The 19891-nt window shown below is 42.1% G+C and overlaps 1 long non-coding RNA gene across 1 annotated transcript in view; it reads left to right on the top strand.

The window, feature by feature from the left end:
* LOC135428568 (uncharacterized) overlaps positions 1–1446 on the top strand; it is a 92183-nt gene extending 90737 nt beyond the window's left edge. The window contains exon 3 of the long non-coding RNA XR_010436278.1: positions 1385–1446. This is a non-coding gene — a long non-coding RNA (uncharacterized LOC135428568). The remainder of the gene's footprint in view (positions 1–1384) is intronic.
* Positions 1447–19891: the final 18445 nt, after the last annotated feature.

Genomic DNA, 19891 nt, shown 5'->3' on the forward strand with positions numbered 1-19891 from the left:
CGGTTTCTTATAATTTTTATTGGAATTTATTGTGGATGAATGTGCATGCATATTTGTTGTACAAGTTGTTGCTGCTGCTGCATTAAGAGGAAGAGATGAAGCTACTCCGATAATGTCATTTGTGCTGTACGGGCATTCGTCTGCTCTTGTCTGCCATTTGAATTCAAATTGAAATTGAAATTGAAAATTTGTAAAATTGAAATGACTTTGTTGCAATGTCGTCCAATCAAATTCGCATTTCGCCAGGCGCCGCCATTGCCCTTGCAGCCCATGAAAATGTCCCCCCAACAATTTGCAATCAAACAGACGAAGCACGATGAGTGCCTGGGATAAATATATAAGTACATTTATCTTTTCCCAGCTCAAGCTGCAGTCAAATAGTTATGTTTGCATTGTGACCCATTGATCAGCCGTTACAAATAAGACTCTTACTCGTCGGTTCATTTCCAATTATTGTCGGCTTTGAAAGAGAATTTTAGATAACTGAATCGATCGATTGTCAGTCAAATCCTTTAAGTCTATCTAGCGATGTGCCTATCGATTTACCTATCTATATACCTATCGATTTTTTATCAATGTGCCTATCGATATGCTTATCGATCTGCCTATCGATCTAAGTTTCAATCTACGTTGATTGATTTACATACATATAAAGCCTTTCTATTTTTCTACCGACCTATCTGTCAGTATTTAAGCGCTATTAAACTGTCTGTAGATAAATTGATGTATCTAGATGTCAATCCTGAACCAATCGATAGATCTACATATCGATACATCAGTCGATGAGCCTATATATCGATATATTTACCTGCCAATCTGTCTATAGATATATTTTTTAACTGGTTTCCATTTATATTTATCTTTCTGCATGCTTATTTAAATCCTTCTATAGATCAATCTTTTAAAAAACAACAATACATCATATATCGATACATTTATTGTTCTGCATATCGTTATCGGTAGCTGTTTATAGATATTTCCATATGTATATATGACTTTTTTATATCTATAATCCCTCTTTCTATTCGCATATCGATCGATAGATAATCTGTTTAATCATAGAATACGGCATGAGTTACTGAAAACGCAATCTTAACTTCTGTGTTGCCTTGGGTCCAAGATTCGAGTACATAGTTTTAGTTTCGTATATTTACTTCCTTAAAAGTTTCACTCGAATTTTAACACTTCAGTCTCGAGTATTTTTTATTAGCGTAAGTCATTTTTTAATTCGATGGAAGTACTCATTAGACTCGAACTACTCCTTATCAGAATGTTGTTACTGTGTCTAGTCTACATCAATCTATGCCTTTCTACAACAACTTATCTTTTATATGCAGCTATGGATTCTTGCTAATAACACCTTTCTTCCTTATTATATTTGCAGCCCAGCATAATCGGCCTTCTGTATAGAGTCTACATACCTAAAAGTATCCACAAGTTGAAGTAAAGTAAGGCAAGTAACTCTGGTATTTATCCCATATCTATATAATATATGTATAACCCAGTATACACAACTGATTATGGTGATTGATTGATTGACTAACTCAACGTCTAACTGAAAGATTAACTGACTGACTAGCTGACTCACTGACTAGCTGAATGACTGACTGACCTATTAACTGACTGGCATACCGATTGACCGATTGACTGACTGACTAAATGACCGCCTGATTGACTGATTGACTTGTGGATTATCTAACTGACTAACTGACCAAAGACAGATTGACTGCCTGATTAGCTGACTGACTGATTAACTAACTGATTGACTAACTGACTGTCTAACTAGCTGACTGATTGACTTACTGATTGACTGACTGATAGACTGCTTGACTGATAGACTGACTTAATAATAGACTGACTGATAGACTGACTGTTAGACTGACTGACTGATAGGCTGACCGACTGAATGACTGACTGACTGATCGACTGACTGACTGATAAACTAATTGACTGGCTGATTGACTGACTGATAGACTGCCTGACTGATTGACTGACTGTCTAACCAACTGATTGACTAAGTCGAATGACTGCCTGACTGACGAAATAAATGAGTGAATGACAGACTAATTGACTGACTGATTGATGATCAACTGATCAACAGCTCAATTTTGTACAAAACCTACTTTATGTGATAAAGGTAAACACTTAGACAGTACTTTGGAGAATGCCTCCCACATGTGTGGTAATTTGTTGGGAATTGATTGTATACTCAAAATCATTTTCAAAGAACTGTGCTAAAGTTCATTGAAGACTTGCGAGTTCAAGGTGGAACGGGTGCATTCAACATTTGCCCGAGTCCTGTAAATGGGCGAAAATCGGAGAAAAAGAAAAATACTTTGGCCGGGCAACGACACCAGCCATGTAGAATATAAGTATAAAATTAAAAGCATTTCTTTGATTTCTTTTTTCTTTTTGTAAGCACATTCCTTTTGGCTCAATCAAATAATCTGCATCATCATTTGGCTTGCTGGTCAGTTATGGGCTAAGACTAAGACAATATCATCTGTTTAAACAAACCCCCCCCCCCCTTTCCTTCATCAAACCTAAGGCCCAAAGGCTGCGCGTTGACCCCAAAAACTGTTTATTGACACAAATCGTCAATAATAAATTCTCGATAAATGTGTTCAGGCTAAGCAATTGGCGGCGATCGTTGTTGCTGTTGCATGTCGATGGCCTTGCTGCCCCCCCCCCCCCCTGCCCCTCTCTTTGCCCGTTGCCCGTCAGAGAGTAGCTACGCATGCAAAAAAGAAAAAGTTTTTCCGCTTTTCCAGCGTTGATTGGCAGCGTACGTGCGGGCGTGCTGCGATCTGTGGCATGCCCCCCTTTATGTTAGGCTAGGGGCAGCAACCCCAGGGGAATGGAGGGGGGGGGGGGGGTGCAAACGTTGCATTGTTGTGCCGAGTGTCAATTATAAGACATGAGCCACGGCCCGAGGCAATAGTCGTGGCAAGGCGGCGGCCGGGGCCACAAGTCGGGCAATTGCTTTGGGCGTAATTTATGCATAGGCCAGGCAAATATTTGCACAGCTCAACAGCAGATGGCGAGGGGTGTCAAGTGAGGGGGGGGGGGGGGCGGGTGGGCAATCGATCAATCGATCGATCGATGGTCGAAACGATCTATCGATGCCAGCGAGCCATCGATCACTCGCAAAGTCGAGGAGTCGAACCGAACCTAAATAAATGTCAAATAAATAAAATGAACTGGTAACAAAAGAGGGGACGGAGAGGGGGGTGGGGGAGGGGGGATGGCTGGTAGGCAGGAGGCGCTGTTGGAGTCGAGAGGTGGGCGCTTGTCCACTTTCGAATGGAGGTGTAAATGTGGTCACTTTAATGAAAACAATAAATCTTAATCACTGGCAAAGCGAAGCGAAATGCGGTGCAATGCAAAATGAATTGCCAAGTGGCCGGTGGCAAGTGGCAAGTGGCCAGTGGCAAGTGGCAGCCAGGGTTGCCAGACTGGCCCGGCGCGAGCGAGAGACGGACAGCGAGAGAGGGACAGCTGCCAGCGGTCGTTCGCTCAATTAATAATTTATTGAATACAAATGCATTTACTGCAATTCAAAAGGCGAAACAATTTATGTCCTCACCAGTTACACGAGCTTGCCCCTGCCCCCGCATCGCCAGCCCCCGTCTCCTGCTCCTCATCACAAGTCAGCCCCGCCCCGCCCCGCCCCGCCCCGCCCCTTCGCGCAGCACAGCGGCCATTTGAAAGCTGAACGGAAAATTGAAACGGAAGCGCGAATTTTTGGATTAATTGAAATGAAAATAAACAAAAGTTAAAAGCAAACAAATCATTTGCATGAGCAAACATGATGGACGCGCAGATACCCTATGTGTGTCAAAGCTGGATCAAAGCGAATCAAAATACGCAGATACCCTAACTAGAGACAGTTGAGTGCAAAGTAAATAAATAATATCTAGATAAAGGGAAACCAAATTCTGAATAGCAAAAAACAATATAGGCATGCTGATACCCTGTAATAACTATTTCAACTTGCTATGACAGGAAGCAGCACATATTTTAAGAAGCAAATTTTAAATATTTTACTCATTGGAAGACAAATACCCTGTAAGCAGGCGAGCGGGAATAGGAGTGGTTGAGGTGCAGGGGATACCTCTTATTTCTTTAGGCTCGACATATACCAAAAATTGCCGTATAGGGGATACCTCTTATTTCTTCAAGCTCGAAACATTCCAAAAGGTTTAAGCACTTGATGCGTTTGAAAGCAGCTCAAAAAGAATCCAAGGTCTATCCGACTTTAACTTGATTGGATGGAAAACTTAGTATGTTTTTAGCATTCACTGGAAGAACATTGGCGTATATCTGTATCCAATGATAAGCCCAGCTCTTCAGCACGGGACAAGTAAGCCTGTTCTCGGCTTAAGTCGATCAGCTCGAAGGAAGATTGTCCTGTGGCATTCACACAGAGCTTTAAGCATCGGGCTAACCCGCATACAAAAGGACATCAGCACGTCTCGGGAGGCTCTCAACGAATGTCCATCGAATGTCAATCCCCGATCACGTTCTTGCTAAAGATGTCCAACCAAGCATCTGACTAGCTTGACTAGCAAATCCTTAAAACATGCCCAAGAACTCGCTGCCTTTGCAGTAGCCAACTCAGAGTCTCCTTCTCTTCATCTCGATCATAATGAATAAAGGTAAACAGGGGCAGGATATATCAATTATCCTTCGATCTACTGACCGTGTGTCGAAACAACCTGTCCGTAGCATACGTGCAGCAGTTACAGGGTATGCAAATATGCGAGACACCAAAGTTGAAATTAAGACTCACACGTAATTGCCTTCGAATGGGTGTGTCTCCCACTCACAACAGCCATGCGACAGAGAGTGGGGGAGAGGGAAGGGAGGGAAGGGAGGGAGGGGGGGTGACTGGTTGCCATCGCATCGCCGTCGCTGGCGTCATTGGCACTGACAAATAACTGAAGAGCCGCTGTCGGATCTGTGCAAGCTTGAGAAATGATCTGTCAGTTGACAATTATGCAATACATTTGCCACTTGCCACATGCCGCGCCCCCACCCCCCTCGCTCCACGCCCGCCCAATTGGCTGAGTTGCCGAAATGGCATTTGAATTTCGCCCATTGGCAAATGTGTGAAGCGATAAATATTCGCCAAGTGTTCACGTTAAATGCAATTTATCGATACGTTTCGATCATTTATCAATCACACTTGCCGCCTGAGAGCCAGAAAGAGAAGAACAAGAAGAACACACGCCCATAAATTGAACATTTACTTGGGCCAATGCATCCGTTCAATTAGCCAAATGAATTTATAGCGCCTGACAATTGCCAGCTGACAGCTCATCTAAAGCCGGCCACTAATCTTGAGGTTCGCAAAAGAAGACAACTTCCTCTCTATACCCATTTACTTATATGCGAGTGTTCTCTTCGTAACCCAACATCTCGTCCACTCTCATCAAATATCACAGATGACATGCTTAAGAGCTCGAGTAAAGATATATTACATATATCAGAAATTTAAGTTCCGTGTGTTATCCAAGAAGAACCAAGCCAAATTTGCCAAGTCTAGTTGCTATAGTTCCCGAGATCAGAGATTTGACAGCTATATGATGTGATAGATGATATATATGATATGTAAAGAAAAGCTCTATAACAACCATAACCCAAAGCTAGCGTCTCTGTTAAACAAGAGCTCTACAAATTAACTTTTTGGCTACAGTCAACAATTGAGGCATTTTTTGTTGATTCCATTTGATTTCCATTGTCGAAATATGCGCAGCTTGGGCGAACGCCAGCGGGAATAGAGCTTTGTTGTGGGCAGGAGCACAGCCAGGGGCCAGGAACGGCGCATTATGTGGACTTTACGTGATTTAGCTAACTAATTTGTGGGTGTGGCCAGAGGCTGGCCTCTCCAGCTGACCCCAGCACGCGCCCAGTCGTGTCGGCGGCAATGGCGACAATTGACATTCACCGGCGCAATTAATCATCATCAGCGACTGATTGACAAACGAATCACAAATAAATCAAAATTCAAAGCAACAACAACTGCGACGAGAGCCTTTGGCAACGGGCGCGTATAATGCAATCGCAATTGCAGTGTTTAAATAAGCTGGAAAAGCTCGCAGCGGAAAATACCCTATGTCCAATATGAATTTGGATTCCCATGGAAATTGGGCTGTGCTTCAATAAGATGCTTTAACATGTGTATGCCGATTACAATAAAGATGTTCAAAGCTATGCAGACTCTTAACTCATCCAGAAATTCAATTGCAACATCAAGTTAACATTAAAAGTCTTCTACGCCTAGATGGCAGCCTTTTATATTGTGTTTGCGTCAAGTTCGAAGGCATTGATCGACTTAAAGTTACCCTTTACCAGGCGCGTAGAAAAGATATTTGCATTTATGTACATATATGTATATATATATATATTTTTTTATGCTGAGGTATTTTTCCAGCGATGTGTACCGAATTTCAGAATTCTAAAAAATATTTCATCCGAGCTATTTTAAGATTACTTTTGCATTTATACTGCGATGTTTTTGAAAGTTTGGATATTTAAAGAAGAGATGCCTTTGTTGGAGTATACCAAGTTTCAGAACTCTAGTTAATTTTATTCCCGAGTTATTTCAAGATAACTTTTGTGTTTATATGGTGATGTTTTCGAAAGATGTTACACTTGATAAAGGGAAACTTATGCTAGAGCATACCAAATTTCAGAGCTCTAGCTTATTTTTTTCTCGAGTTATTTCAAAATAACTTTTGTATCTTGCGATAATTTCGATAGTTTGTAAATAACTTTTGTGTTTATAAGAAGATAACTACGAAAATTGGGATATAGACAGAAAAGATGCTAATGTCTGACTGTGCGAAATTTCAGAAATCTTGCTTATCTTTTCCTCGAGTTATGTCAATATAACTTTTGTGTTAATATGGCGATGCCAACTAAAGTTGGGCTATATGAAGAAGAGATGCTAATTTTTGAGTGTACCAAATTTCAAAACTCTAGCTTATTCTTTTCCCGAGTTATTTCACAATAACTTTTTTGTCTTGCGATAATTTCGATAGTTCGTGCTTAAAGTGCAACACGCCAAATATAAAACCGATTGCTTGTCAGTTATATGACTGAAATCCAAGGCTACCCCATTGGGCAGACGTGCCAATTAACAGGGTACAACTAAAGCTGACAGCAGAAATCAGCGGCCACTCAGAGATACGCGGCGCATAAATCAATCAATGGCGAAACGGAAACCGAAACCGAAACCGAAATCGAAACCGAAACCCACAAAGCAGTTCACATAGATGGATATTTCCAGTGAACGCATTGTCGTAATCGTAATCCTGGCGAGGGAGAGGGAGAGGAAACCCTGCCCGTTGGTTCGTTCCAAGTGCGTGTCGCATCCAGGAGCAACAGATGACGCACGTTTTGGCTGGGTCTGGCTGGGTGCACACAGTGCACACGGGGAAAACCCCGTTGTTTTGTCTGCGTGTGCGTGTGTGTGTGTGTGTGTGTGTGTTTTCTTGAAAACCAATTGCGAACAATAACGCGATATTTGGCTGGGCCATGATGATCCAGAAATGCGACAGATTGTCTGCCCCTGTCGCCGTTCTCTCACGCGTTGCCCAGAGCCATATGGGTTAAAGGTTACGGGAATTCCCGGCACAGGTAGCCCACAGGCAGACCCTCACGTCTCAGATCTCAGGCCAGGTCAGGTTAAAGTTAAGATCGGTTAGGTCTCGGTCTCGGTCTCGGTTTCGATCTCGGTTTCGGTCCTCGTTTGGTTATGTGCGTGGGCCGCGCAACGCTCGCAACGCCCGCCAAGAAGCCAATTTAAATAAGCAGCATAAACAAAGGACGACTGCGTTTTATGACGCCGCCATTATCCGTCCATCCATCCGTCCATCCATCCATCTAGCCAGCGAACAGGATCCGCGTCCTACAGGTTGCTTTCGGTTCGGTCTTTGGGCTTTTCCCACGGCCCGTCTCGCTTATCTCTTGTGCCCCTTTTATGAGCCATCGCACCGCACAACGACGCATCTGTTTTTCGCACTTTCTGCTTGCTTGGCTGTGTTGTTGTGTTGTGTTGCGTTTATGATCCGCTCATATCATGGGAATTTACGTGTTTCCGTTGGTTCGTTGTTTCCGTGGATTTCAGGTGCCAGCCTTACCTGCCAGAAACCAGCCAAACCGATGCCAAGCCAAAGCAAACCCAGCAGAAGCTTCTTAACCACACGATTCCCATGACTTTGTTGGCCAATCAAAGTATAAGACCAAATTTGTATATCAATTTCAATGATTGCACAGAAAGCCAATTTCTGTTTTTATTTAATAGAAAAAAAAACAAAAAAAACAAAATCTCTGCAAAATCTCTTCATATACATTTAAATTAAGCTGCCAAGTTTCTGGTTTGTAGACTGAGGTCTAGGAAATCTAGCATATACTTATGCAACTTATGCTACCTGACTTTAATTTAAAAAAAAACACTTCTCCAAAGCTAAAAAAAAAACATGCGATTACTCAATTCACGGTTCGAGCCTGAGGCATGCCCTAGAGTTGGGTTCGCGAACCTGAGATTTGGCATTATCAATTTGTCATTTATTTAATATTTCAATAGTACATTTCATTTGAATATAACATAAAGAAATAAGTTAAAGTTTCATAGCTGTTTCTTAGCACAACCGCAGAAAGAATGTCTACAAGGGTATTAAATCTGCGGCGTGCCGAAGATATCCTCGACTTTTAATCCCTAAAAAGGGTATAATGTATTTGTGCAAATGTATGTAACAGGCAGAAGGAAGCATCTCTGACCCTATAACCTATAAGGGCTAGAGATCGATCGATCCCCGCGCAGATCGATTTTGTTTCCGATATTCGATAACTTTCCAAGTAATCGTTAAAAATCGATATCGAAATCCTGTTTTTGAGCAATTTTGGTAAATAATAAGAGCTTGAGTCACCAAGCTTGACATGTAGCTTCTAGAATAGTATATATATATATATATCAAGTATCTTTCATTTCATACCTATCGCCTGTCGGAAGAAGAGGGTTCAGGATATCCCCTAGTTGGGAGCTCCCGACTAGAACATCTTACTTGTTTAATTTGGATTAACTAAATTTAAATTTTTTTAAATTGAAATTTAATATAATATGTCAATAAGCAAGCAAACGTCTGGACATTTCGAGTTCCCAAGTCCCAAAGTTTAGTTCTTCACTTTGATTATGGCTGCAAAAGACTTTTTATTAAGATATTAGATTTGACTTGAAAATTGTTTTATTTACGCATTATCTGAGTAAGTAATTTGTTTATATATATTGAATATATTATCTTTTGTATTATTCGACTATATGTTATCTTTTATCTTATTTCGAGCTCGATTTGCCAGCGGATCTCTTCAGCATTTCTTTTGGCTCTAACCGATATATTGATTCGCGTATCTCGTTTGAGTCAAGTTCATAATTCAAGTACAAGTTACATAATTCAAGTGCACTTGTACACCTTACTCTACCCTTCCCCCACCCCTCCCCCCCCGCACTCTCCCTCTGCCTGATATAAGCCTTCCTCTTGATATATTCATGCGCAAATTTCAATCCAAAACCATTTCAATATCGTTTTTTTGGCCGCTATAATCTGCTGTCTATATATATATATAGATATATATTTGTGTGTGAAAGCTTTGACTTAATGCCTGGCACATATTGACGAGCACTTGAAAGCATGCACCCCCCCCCCCCCCTGCACGCCCCTGTCCGCCCCTTCCTTCCAACGATGCGCATATACATTTTTTTTTTGGCCGCACTTGTCGCTGGCTTTTAAGCTGCTGGCGCCGGCGCCGTCGAGGGTCGTCAATTTTGTAGCCACTTTTGAGCGACATTTTGTGTCGGCTATATAGACATATATATAAATCTAGAGAGAGAGAGAGGGAGAGAGGGAGAGGGAGATCTATAGATATATCCAGCTATATGGCAAACACAAATTATTCGAGTCTGGGGGCTACAAAACACACACAAAAAGCAGATCGGCGCCAGACGGGCATAAAAAAAAAAGAAACACACACACAAAAAAGGAAGGAAACAAAAAAGCTAGGCATAGGTGGAGTGGCGAGCGGGGGGGGGGGGGGCTTGGGCTGTTTATGGGTTAGCCATTCGGTGCAAAGGGGGTTGGGAGGGGGGAGGTTGGGGGGGGGGGGTGGACGGCATGGCGCATTCGGATTTGTTTATTGTTGAAAATGAATTTGTTTTTAATGCTTTTCCTTTCAGTAACAAGACGAACAACAGCAATCATTATTTGATTTTTTATATGTAGGTATGTATGTATGTACATTTTTAATACATTTTTCGGCAGCTTTTTGCGACGAGCGGAGTCCGAATCCCGAACCATATCCAATTAATGCGCGTTGCGATGCGTTGCGCTGCGATTCGCGATTTGCAATTCGCGATTCGTTTTATCATTTTTGTTCAATCTTTATAACTTGATGTGTGTGTGTGTGTGTGTGTGTGTGTGTGGATCTGTTTTTTATCCCTGCTTTACGACTGTGCATTAATAAATTATCTACCTCTTGGCATGCCCTGCCCACCTTGCTCTCCCCCCCCCCCCCTCACCCCCCGCCGCCCCTCTTGACCAAGTCAATGCCATTTTTGTGGCCATAAAGCAAATATTTTGTCTGGTTGTGTTTGCCACTTGGTTAGTTCATTTAACGCCCACGTTCCACGCCCCTGTCTAGTGCCACGCCCAGACATACCACCACCACCCCCACCCCCACCCCCCTCACCCCGCCGCCTGCTCATTCTACTCGCGCATGATTCATTAAAGTCTAAAGAGCTAACTAATAGTCGAAAATTTCATTTAATTTGCGCGTTTTCATTTTTTTTCCTACACTTTTCACTTTTTGTATACCCTGTAAAAGTACAGCAAGGCGCTTTGTAGACTCTAGAGCAAAGGCTGCCTAGTTTTGCTTGTCTTCATCGTATTAAAAAGTCAATAGATCGATATTGGTCCTGGTATATCAAAATCTGCTTAAGTTTATTTTGATCAACAGATTTTTTCTCACGGAGCAGCAGAAGGAAAAAAAATAAAGTTTAGTTTTTTGAGAGAACGACTTGATATTTAAGATATGTGTGCTATATTAGGGAAAGAACTTTAATGTTTAAATGTTTAATATGATAATATTATGTGATATTTAAATCTGTGCTTAGCTCTAATCTATCCATGCCTGTCTGACTGTCTGACTAAGTGAACTCACGAACTTAAGAGACATTTGCGACATTTGAAAAAAACTACTCAGATATCTTCGGCAACTTAGGTTTATTTCAAAAAATTATAAGAAGTGATTCAGCCCTGAGTCTTAAAATTATAAACTTAATATGTATAATATATGCTTACTTAAGTCTGAGAACTTTACACATCCAAAACTTCAAGACAAACGTTTGATAAGTATATAGTTTATAGGATAGCTTAAAGCTAGTTTATATATGTGCCTGCAGTTACAGGGCATCCGCTAGTCGAGCACTGTCTGACACCTAATTGTTTTTTTTTCAAATTGTTTTTTTTTTTTTGCTTGTGTGTGTTTTGTTTGCGGGCGCATTTTCAAAGCGCTCGACATTACTCGTAGAACAATATGAAAACTGCTGGGAAAATAGAGAAAACAAATTTATGTAGTGTCCGTGTGTGTGTGTGTGTGTGTGTTGGTGTGTGTGAGTGTATTGGTGTGTCGGTCTGTGGCTTTTTGATTTTGTTAATCGTCTACAAAAGCCAACCCAGAGATGATCTAATTATTGACGCACGAATCCGCAATGGCCAAACAACCACAACAACAGCTACATAAAAAGGAAATTTTTTGTGAAAAGCCTGTCAGAGGGGTGAATAGTGTTGGGTGGGAGGGTGGGGGAGGGGGAGGGGGAGGGGCATTCAACATGGCAAATGAAATGAACGAGATCAGAAATCATTATCCAAGTCATTAGCTATTTAACGGCTGTTGTTGTCGCGTCGCCTTTGTCACTGCCCACTGTAGTTTTAGCCATAAAACCGCTAATGTTTGCGCCCGCTGCAGCATGTGGCGCCATCTAGCGTCTGTCGCTGGATGCGATCTTGGAGCGTTGGCAAAGGGTGCGCGTTTTGCGCGCGTCTTTAAACGCGCTGCCCGCGTTCAAACTTTTGAACTTGTTGTGGCCCGCACACACACACACACACGCACACGCACACACACACACACGCACACCTCTCTAGCTGGACAGAACTTTGTACTTGGCTATTGTTTTTGTTATTTTAAGTGCCTGAAATTGGTTCATGGCCAAACGTGGCGACGGCCTCGACAGATAATTTGTTGTTGCCGTTTTGTTTTTATTGCCCCTTGAGGTTTTTGCTCCGCGAAGATTTCTATTCTCAAGTAAACAAAAAACGTAACTAACTAAAAACAACTAACCCAGCCAGAATCCAGATAAAACTCGCGACCCGCTTCAGCTGAAATCCCTTTCGAATACTTCGAGCTGCATCGCAATTGGTTCTGTTTTGACTTAGTTCGAGTAGCCCACAACATTGATGAATGAATGCCCCGGATTTGGATTCTCTTTTTAAATTAAAACACAAATCTTCAACTCCATAAACGAAGGTAAAACTCTAGAAATAGGTTAGAGCAGGTAGACTCTATAGGTGATATTACCTTAGAAGTTTCTTTATTTATATTAAAATAAACGATTTTTACATTAAGAGGAGAATGTAAGAATTGAAAAGTGAAGCTGACTTGATTTTGCCATGCAAAAATGAGTTCCTGTTTTCGGGCGATTCTTCCTATAGAGCTATATAATATAGTAGTGCGATCTTGATAAGCCTTGGCACATATATAGGCAGCATAGTTGAAACAATATCTTAATAAACCAACCATTAAGCAACTTTATTTTCGACCGATATAATATAGTGTGCCGATGTTGATAAGATTTTGCAAATGTGTAAGGGGCATACTGTGAGTTATAAATGCCGGGCTTGGTCAAGATATCTTGATGATCCTTTTCATACAAGAACCTACTTTTCCACCGATCGTTTCTATATATATATGATATAGTAGTCCAATTCGGCCGGTTCCGGTATATATGTACTGCCTGCAAAAGCCAGACAGATCTTTGACAGCTGTTGATGCTGATCTGGAATATATATATTTCATGGGGTCGAAGAAGTCTCCTTCATTTTATTTCTTATTATAAAGAAAAACTTTCAAAATTGAACTGAAGCAATGACACAAATGACACAAATGCTAAATCCAAATCAAGTCCACTTAATTCACATTATTTAAACCAATTAACATTCGAGCATTTGTTAAAAGTAATTAATTACAATTTTCTATAATGATATTTAGTACAAATCTTAAGAAATGTATTAAAATAAGACTTAAAGCAGCTGGAAATATTTAAGAAAAAAATATTTAAAAAATTGTACAAAATATTTTCCAGAGCGCTTCGAGTCTGAAAACGTTTGGATAATTTTTGGATGACTTTTTAAATCAGTTTTGAAGTTTTTTCGCACAACTTTGGTGGCATTTGGAGGCCAGCGTGAGGGAAGTGAAATATGAGTGAGAAGCGCAGCGTTGTAAATGTACGTGTTTCAGATTAAGTTGTTGCCATTATCAGGCATAATGACGTTCTGATTATGATCATTAACGGCGACGAGGAAACACAAAGGAAAATAAAAATACAAAATAAAAGTAACGCAAAAAGGAAGAAGGTTGTTTTTCAACTATATTATTATATATTGTTGCTGCTATTGTTGTTGTTGTTGTTGTTGTTGTTGTTGATGCTTTAAGCTGACACTGAAAAGAAACAAGAGGAAGCAGCAGCAGCAGCAGCAGCAGAGAGAAGCGACAGACAGCAGCGACAAGTGATAAGATCGCAGAGAAGTCTGTGCGAGGCTAACGAAACGCAGTCCAAGCCGCCAGCTAAATGTGTGTGTGTGTGTGTGTGCGTGTGTGTGTGTGCGCGCGTGTGTGTGTGTTTAATCTTGGCTTTGGGTATTTAGGTTTGGGATTGCTTGGGATGATTCGCTTGGCGTGCGTATCAAAATATAACCATAATAAAAATGCTCGTAATGATGCATCATAAATCGCGCCAAATGCCGGCGGCGCGCGCGTTTTCAGTCGCCATCAAATTGCACGATGCTGCTGTCAAGGGGACGGCGAATGGGTGGGAGGGAGGGGGAGGCGGGTTGCGTGAGGCAGGGCAGGGCAGCTAGAGAGGCAAGCAGCAGGCGAGGGGGAAAGGGGGGGGGGGGGTGAGAGCCCAGCAATAGGTGTGTGGGACAACAGAGAGACCTACCTGAGCAGCCATTTTTCATGCCACATTTGTTGCACGTTGTTGTTCTCGTTGTTGTTGTTGTTGTTGTTGCCTGTCAATTCAGTGTAAATTTCAACTATTAAATGCCAATTTATGGCGCGTAGCTTACAATTTTTTATTATCGTTTTTATAACACCTTCGCCAAAGCGTCAGATATAATTTTTTGCTTGTGCTTGCGCTTGCCTGTGCTGGCTGGAAGGGGGGGGGGGGGGGGGAGGGGCAACGGTAGGGCCTAGGCACTGGGCTCAAGGGGGTGTGTCGCTTTGGCACTGGGCGGACACCGTTTAACCAAACTGAGGCCCTTCAGCATTTGCCATCTTTTGCGGCTCCTCCTGCGCAGCCTCTGCCCCCAGACCCCGCCCCAGCCCCAGCCTCTACCTCTGCCTCTGTCTGTGTCGTTTCGGTTGGTTTTTTTTAAAATATATGTTTTTGATTTTGTTTTTTTTTGCATTATTTGCTGTTTTTTTTCTTCTGTGGCGTGAGAAGAGATTGAAAGAAGGAATTTACAGATAAATCACACTAAATCATTTCAATGCTGCCCCCGGTGCAAGGCGCATGCTGCAATGCAACTGCCAGCGACTGCGACTGCGACTGCAACAGACAATCGCAACAGACACTCGCAGCAACAACAACAACAACAACAAAGTTCCGCGCTGCGAATTTTTGAACGCCGGCGCGTACTAATCACTCGCATTGTTACACGATCACGAAGCGAATGCAGAGCGCGACAGAGACAGCAGCGCGAGAGGGAGAGGGAGAGAGAGAGGGGGAGAGGCAGAGAGAGATAGCGGCGGAGATAGCCAGAGCGAGCTAGCTGGCGGCAGTTGCCTTGACTCTCTGGTGTAGACAAACTGGAGTCCAGCTACAAGTCAATTGCAAGCTAAAAGCTATTTTGTATACCCTGGTTAAATGTTTGCAATGGGGTATACCATGTCCACAGTTGCTAATGAAGTAAACAAAGTAGGCAGCCAAATGGCTTTTCCCTATGTCTATTCATTGGATAGACTTTATAATTGATACAGGGTATCTTCTAGTTGAGCACATGCCACACATTTTCACAGATTTAAACGGAATTCGCAGCCACACTTAGCATGCATACTACTTTGCGGTGTATTACAGGGTATCCTCTAAGCGATAAGTGGTACAGGGTATCTTGTGGTGCCAACATTGCTTCAGTTTGTACTCATTAGCTTTTATATTTATGTATATTTCACATACATACGCCAATACGGTATGTTGCAGGGCACTATAGCATAATAATTACAGGGTATATATATGCTATTGTCAATCATTTAGCTGAATATTTGTTTAATGAGAGCATATGTGTGACATGCAAACTGTTTAGTCTGTTACGGCTCCTCTGCCTGGTAGTATTTGCTACAGGGTATTTTACAGTCGAGAGCTTGCTAAAGTTAAAGAATGCTCGCACATATTATTCATTTCGATTTATGTGTTTGTATTGTATGTATTTAACTTTTCGATTAATCTACATCATAATTTTCTACAGGGTATTTATAAAACATGCCACTGCTTTTATATAAAAATACACTCTGATTTCCTTGTATTTATATCTAGCCTGCCTTCTGGCTATAACATATTGCCAGCGCTCTTTGCTTTTCTTTTTTTACAGGGTATCTTCTAGTTTCGACTAATACTTTGCGGGTCTTAGTCTATTCTCAGAGTCTTTTGTGCATTTCTGCGTACCCGTAGTATATAGTATTATGCGCAATAACTTGTGACTACAGGGTATCTATTAGTCGCGACTGAAGCTCTGCCCACATTCAGCTATTTTCCGTTCGCTCTGCCCTGATGCTTGCCTCAACCGAAGTCCTTTCACTTGGCCGCAGACATTTTGACACCAGTCAACGCGACTCTCTTTAATGCCCATTCAAGTCACCCAAACCCCGCCCCCTAGCCCCTCCCGCCACCCGTCAACCTCGTGAACCCTTTTCAGCACGCACGCTAAATTGTCAATTAGACAAAGTGAAATTGTAACTGGGAAGCAACAACTGGATGCACTTCATCCGCGGCTCAGACGCCAATTGCACTAATAGAGTACTTAACCAACTGCTAAAGAAGTCCAACTCCCAGGAGCAGCAATGGAAGAGAGGAGAGGCTCTGGTGGGTCTGAAGGTTAGCTTAACATTTGGACAGCGCCCCGAAGTGGAGCCCAACCAGGCACTGACCAACGCCCGGCAGCTGTCCACTTGTCCACTCGTCCGGCTCCGAGCAGGCCCCAGCGACTGTCAGCAGTGACAAGCAGAAAGCTCGCCTCTCTCACAGCGCCAGCCCCCCGTTGGGCCCGCTCCGCCCAGTTGTCCGGGCAGCTGCACAGACAACGCGGCACACAGGCCGCGCGGCATCTCAGCCCGGACAGGCAGCGCGCGGAGGGATGGGGGAGGGGGGAGGGGGTCTGTTGGTGGAGGCAGTCAGTATTAAAATTCCAACAATTAGGGAACATTTCACATGCCTTTCTAATAGCCAACAACAACGGAGCAGGCCCGCTCCTAACGAGCAAAGGGGGGGGGGGGGGGGGGTGGTGGGGCGTAATGGGGCATGCGCTTGGTGGGTGGGTGCGAGGGGGGAGGGTGGAGAGGTGGGGATGCTATGTAGTGTACAAGAGATGCAACAGGCTGATTGTTCAATGCTGATGTCTATGCCGAGGCAGCAGCTCGTCAAGCGGCTTTGTTCCTGTTTGCGATGCCCTGTAAATAATGCCCCAAACAAGGGGTATATACGAGCATAGCAAAGCTATGTGACATGCAGAAAGGCATGCAGCAGAGCTGAAGCAAACTGTGGAACAGGTAAACCAAGTGAAAAATAAAGGACTAAAAGGACTGTGGGAATGTTCAACATACAAGTGCGGAACACTGGAATGTGGAACAGTGTAAAAGTGAAAATGTGAAAGAGTAAGTCACTAAAAATGGGAACCAGTTAAACAGCCAAATTGTGTAACAGTGCAATTTTATTTATATATGGAACGGCAAAATGTGCAAATGTGAAACAGTGGAATGTGAAACAGTGGAATATGGAGAAGTTAGACACTGAAAATGTGGAACCGCCGCATGTGGAACAGTGGAATGTGAAACACTTGATCGTTATTGTTCATCGAAATGTGGAACAGTGAAGTATTTGAAATGGTGCTTAGAACATTGGAATATGAAACAGTGGAATGCGGACCACTGCAATGTGAAATGAAGCATATTATAGAAGTGATAGAGAACGATTGGGGTTTACCTTATATATTTATCTTGCATGGAAAACTCCACTGTTCTTTATACTCTCTTATATGCACTCTACCTAACAAAATGACGAAATTAACTTTTAGGGCCCGCCTAGATTAGCTGCGCGTCTATAAGTATCAAATAGCCGACTTGATCTATACCCTGACTTTATGTTGATTTTTATACTCTAACTTTCTGAGGCATCTTTTAGCTGTGCAAGCTCGGCTGTTGGAGCAGTTGTTCTTGGTTGCCGTCGCAATGGCTATGCAATTTTCATAGCAAAGTTCTCACATGCAACTGCCAAGGAGGAGGCTGAGCCGCAGTTGAAGCCGCAGTTGAAGCCGCAGCAGCCACAGCTGAAGTCTGCAGGCCCCAGAGAGCAACAACATGTTGGCATGTCAATAATCTTGTAGTGAGAAGCCGAGCCTCAGACTCGGCCAGTCCCAGGCTTGTGGTGGGAGTTGCTGCTGCTTGGCCAGGAAAAAGCAAAAGTGCGCAATGCGAAAGGCAACAACAACAACAACAACAACAGGAACAGCAAGAAGAAGAAGATGAACAACAATAGCAAATTGAGAAACAAGTTGTTGCTGTTGCCAGAGTAGCAACAGTTGCTGCTGCGTGTCAGCGATCATCGCGAGGAGCCTGAGAAATTCTACACACACACACGCTGACACACACACACACACACACACACATGCATAGTCAACAGTTGGTTGTAGGTGTGAGAAAATCAAGTGAACAAATGAATTGTTCGAGCATTGCGCTTTGGACCCTGCCTGAGATACGTGACTTTTCATTTCCGTTTGCCTGCCACTTTCTATTGCCTGTTCAATGAATTTTTCTATACAAATAACAACAGCAAATCGAAATAAAAAATATTGTAAAAATTCATCAAAGAAATAAATTTGCGGCATTCATCAATTATTTTCATCAACCTCCGACTCATCAGCAACTGCTTTACCTCCCTTGTCGGGCACAGCGACACTCGCCTTAGGCCTATGCGACTATACACACACACGCACACACAAATACACACACTCTGACCTACACCCACGCACGAGTCGAACGTGCCAAACACAACTCACACGCACACGCACAGGCACAACAAAATGAGTCGGAAGAAATATCTATGGAAAATTGCAACGCGGAGGAGGAGAAGGAGGAGGAGGAGGAGGGGGGGAGGAGAAGTAGCCTACCCGCTGTTCGAGCGTTGACAAATCGGAACGTGAGACACGATCCGTTCGAGACGTGGCCAAAAGAAAACCTGCCAAAACTGTGTCCCTCACACGTGCGCATTTCCATTGACAACTGCACAAAACTAATTACAATAAGTAGGTGATCTTTTTGGGTGCACTCTATAAGTAGGTCCGACGCATCTAAACCACACATATCTCCTACACATAGCTCTCATCTAATTGGAATTCTGGAGAATTCGCGTAGTTTTTTATGCGAAACCTGGCAGCCAGAGAGATCTGTGTAGATCCGTATGGCATAACAATTTCTGTTCTTTTTTTATGATGGGAAAGTAACGCGTACGTCACAGAAGAAACCTTTAAAGCACGCTTAAGATTGGAGCGGGTATAGCTGGATATATATATATATATATATATATATATGTATATATATATATATCTAAAAGACCTTTAAGTTTTAAACCGATCCGACGGTAAGCCAACTTTAATCTACAGGCAAAACTTTGAACAAAGAGCCAAACCTCGTGAGAAATTTATGAGACTTTACCGGGCTATTAGGGTAGGAAATTTTAACCTATTTCTGTATAGGATTTTTGAGTAAGTATGTACATATGTATGTATGTATGTAAGTATGTAAGTATGTAAGTATGTAAGTATGTAAGTATGTAAGTATGTAAGTATGTAAGTATGTAAGTATGTAAGTATGTAAGTATGTAAGTATGTAAGTATGTAAGTATGTAAGTATGTAAGTATGTAAGTATGTAAGTATGTAAGTATGTAAGTATGTAAGTATGTAAGTATGTAAGTATGTAAGTATGTAAGTATGTAAGTATGTAAGTATGTAAGTATGTAAGTATGTAAGTATGTAAGTATGTAAGTATGTAAGTATGTAAGTATGTAAGTATGTAAGTATGTAAGTATGTAAGTATGTAAGTATGTAAGTATGTAAGTATGTAAGTATGTAAGTATGTAAGTATGTAAGTATGTAAGTATGTAAGTATGTAAGTATGTAAGTATGTAAGTATGTAAGTATGTAAGTATGTAAGTATGTAAGTATGTAAGTATGTAAGTATGTAAGTATGTAAGTATGTAAGTATGTAAGTATGTAAGTATGTAAGTATGTAAGTATGTAAGTATGTAAGTATGTAAGTATGTAAGTATGTAAGTATGTAAGTATG

This window comes from Drosophila montana, unplaced genomic scaffold (genome assembly GCF_035044405.1).
Source record: "Drosophila montana isolate Dmon_TW-CO22-7 unplaced genomic scaffold, ASM3504440v1 contig_2482_1, whole genome shotgun sequence".
NCBI classification, from domain to species: domain Eukaryota; kingdom Metazoa; phylum Arthropoda; class Insecta; order Diptera; family Drosophilidae; genus Drosophila; species Drosophila montana.